General features: G+C 43.7%; 2 non-coding genes across 2 annotated transcripts; both read left to right on the plus strand.

Moving 5' to 3' along the window:
- The first annotated feature begins 295 nt into the window (after positions 1-295).
- On the plus strand, positions 296-367 carry trnac-gca (transfer RNA cysteine (anticodon GCA)). The gene has a single exon. It is a non-coding gene; the product is annotated as a tRNA-Cys (tRNA).
- Positions 368-1,682: 1,315 nt separating this feature from the next.
- trnae-cuc (transfer RNA glutamic acid (anticodon CUC)) lies at positions 1,683-1,754 on the plus strand. Its single transcript has one exon. It is a non-coding gene; the product is annotated as a tRNA-Glu (tRNA).
- The last annotated feature ends 1,405 nt before the right edge of the window (positions 1,755-3,159 follow it).

Here is a 3,159-nt window from a genome sequence, read left to right on the forward strand (position 1 = left end):
GGGGAAGGGTGCTGTGTGTGTGCGTTTGTGTGCTTCTGTGTGCTTGTGGTCGAGCATGTACTGTAACAGTGTGGATCCTTGTGTGGACCACATTTCTGTGCTTAGTCTTGACATCTATTGTAATTAACATAAATTAAGCTGGCCTTTATGGAAGATTACACTGTTTTCTTTCTTTTAACTCCCTTTCATACAGTAGATGAGATTTGGATACTTTCTCAGACTGTGAAGGTAACCACATGGTGGAGGCCCAGCCATTGTTTTGATGCACCATAAGCATACTCAGCATAGAGTGTGTGGGGGTATAGCTCAGTGGTAGAGCATTTGACTGCAGATCAAGAGGTCCCCAGTTCAAATCTCGGTGCCCCCTGCAAGGATGTGTTTGTACTATCATCTTTATGATAGTACTTGGTGATACTGGATAAAAGCTTGCATGTAACTACTGTTGCGTCTTTCCAGAAGCCCTTGTGCTTTCTCCACTCTCAGATTTCCTTGGATTGTGGTGGCACCTGAGTAGTGGATGCAGCTGCTGCCGTGGTCCTGCTGGACGCCCTGCTACGCCCTGCACTACTTTCATTGCCACCTGACCAGGTTCATTCTGTCTAAGTAGTATGTGTTTCATGATTGTACTTTTGTTTTTGAATGGTAAATGAACCACTGTGCTGGAATTTGTAATCAAAAACATGACCTTTCCATTTTGACAAACTGTTTTGAACACTTGAGGTATTGCCAATGAGTCTTGGTCTTGGACAGTTACCTTGCAATCTAAAACTGTATATCCTATGTCTCTGGAACAGTAGTGGCAGTTGGAGGAGAATGGCTCTTTACAGTGAATATGCAAAAGAAGATGTTCATAAATTCCGCCCAGGTAAATGCTCAGCCATATGCACACAGACCTAAACCTCCTCACTTAATGCTGGTTACAATATTCTAAACTCAACAATGCCAGAGAAAAATGACCAAAGGTGACAACATTTTCCAATAAAGTATTGGCTTTTTCCTTGCGAAAGTTTATTCCAATGACATTGACAAATATACCGTTAGTTACGGTCCCCTGTTTCTCACGATGTGGAGAGCTGATGTTTGCAGGTAGTGTGGCGGGGGTCTAAGGCGCTGGATTTAGGCTCCAGTCCTCTGGAGGCGTGGGTTCAAATCCCACCACTGCCACTTGCTGATGTTACATGGGTGGAAGACAAACCATATGTTGACTTGATTTTGTATCAGTTACATTATACTCCTATGACTAGCTGGTGAAGTGACTAAAGTCATTAGTGGCAACGTATTAGACTCCTTGCTGAATCTGTTGTTTTTATCTTTATGGCAATTCCCTGTTTTTAAATGACACACCAATCTTAAGTGTCAATGTGAAATACTCATTCATCAACAAAATTGTCGGTAACTATGACGGGGCGCATACGCTACCAATACCATCCAAAGACTGAGACTGCAGGTATATGTATATGCCCGTATATGTTTAACATGTTCATATGTTCTGTTAATTTTCACAATGTTTAAATCTTCAGTTAACCTAGTCATTCTCCATTTCCCACAGTAATCCCTCAGCTTTCTTGTGCGCACATTTAAACATCTAAAACTACGGTGCCATTCGCCTTAAAACAATATGAGTCATTCCAGTAAGTGAAAAGGAAACTCACATCTACAAAGACAAACTTGATACATGTGACTCCCTGATGGTCTAGTGGCTAGGATTCGGCGCTCTCACCGCCGCGGCCCGGGTTCAATTCCCGGTCAGGGAATGGTCAGGACTTGACAGATACAGATGTAACATTTGAAAAAGAAACTTTTTGGTTAACTTAGATTTGTCAAATTCTTCCTCATAGTTTAACACTAGAACCCCAACACTTTTAAGAGTATCATTTCCTTTAAATCAAACCCCCGACAACTGATGTATCCTTTTGTCGTCTTGATGGGTCATAATACTTCATCTGCAATTATATCATAATTCATCTAACAATTATTTTCCTTTTTCAAACAGTAACTAAACCCCTGACCACATTTTTTACCTGAAAACCATGTAGTGAGTGTCAAGTAAAGTTATTGTGTGGATTCAGGTCCAAATGTGGACATTTTAGTGCAATGCAAAGGTGCATAACAGATTGCTTTCTACTTCCTGGAGCAATGCAAAGCAGGGGGGCCAACTAGTCAAGGAACAGCAGGAGACTTGGTATTTAAGAATACAAACTGACTATGTGACAGATGTGTAATCTGTCATGTCCTGCCTTCTGAAGCTCTAGCCAGGCGCCATTCCTCTTCACCATCTACACCACAGACTTCAACTACCACACAGAGTCCTGCCATCTTCAGAGTTTTCTGATGACTCTGCTGTGGTTGGATGTATCAGCGAGGGGGACGAGGCTGAGTACAGAGCGTGGGGGGGGGGACTATCTCACATGGAGTGAGCTGAACCATCTACAGCTCAACGTGACAAAGACCAAGGAGCGGTGGTGGATCTAAGGAGAGCCAAGGCAGCAGTGAGCCCGGTTTCCATCCAGGGGTCAGTGTGGACATTGTGGAGGACTACAATACCTGGGAGTGCACTTAGACAACTAACTGGACTGGGCCAAGAACACTCAAGCCCCTACAGGAAGGGCCAAAGCCGTCTCTACTTTCTGAGGAGGCTGAGGTTCTTCAACATCTGCAGGAAGATGCTGAGGATGTTTTATGAGTCTGTGGTGCCAGTGCTATCCTCTTTGCTGTTGCATGCTGGGACAGCAGGCTGAGGGTAGCGGACGCCAAAGACTCAACAAACTGATCCGCAAGGCCAGTGACGTCGTGGGGGTGGATCTGGACTCTCTTCGGTGGTGTCAGAGAGAAGGACGCTGTCCAAACTACATGCATCTTGGACAATGTCTTGCACCCACTCCATGGCTTGCTACTAAATCACAGGCGCACTTTCAGTGACAGACTCATTCTCCCAAAATGCACCACAGAGCGCCACAGGAAGTTGTTCCTGCCTGTGGCCATCAAACTTTATAACTCCTCGCTCTAAGACACTCAGAGAGGTTGAAACTGGACAATATTATCTGTATTATCTGTTTTGTGCAATACACTGGCCTGACATGTGTGCAATACTCAACTGCTTACAATTATTATTATTATTATATTATTATTTTACTTTTCACCTTTGCAATTCCTAAATTA

This window comes from Etheostoma spectabile, unplaced genomic scaffold, assembly GCF_008692095.1.
Source record: "Etheostoma spectabile isolate EspeVRDwgs_2016 unplaced genomic scaffold, UIUC_Espe_1.0 scaffold00019198, whole genome shotgun sequence".
In the NCBI taxonomy this organism is placed as follows: Eukaryota; Metazoa; Chordata; class Actinopteri; order Perciformes; family Percidae; genus Etheostoma; species Etheostoma spectabile.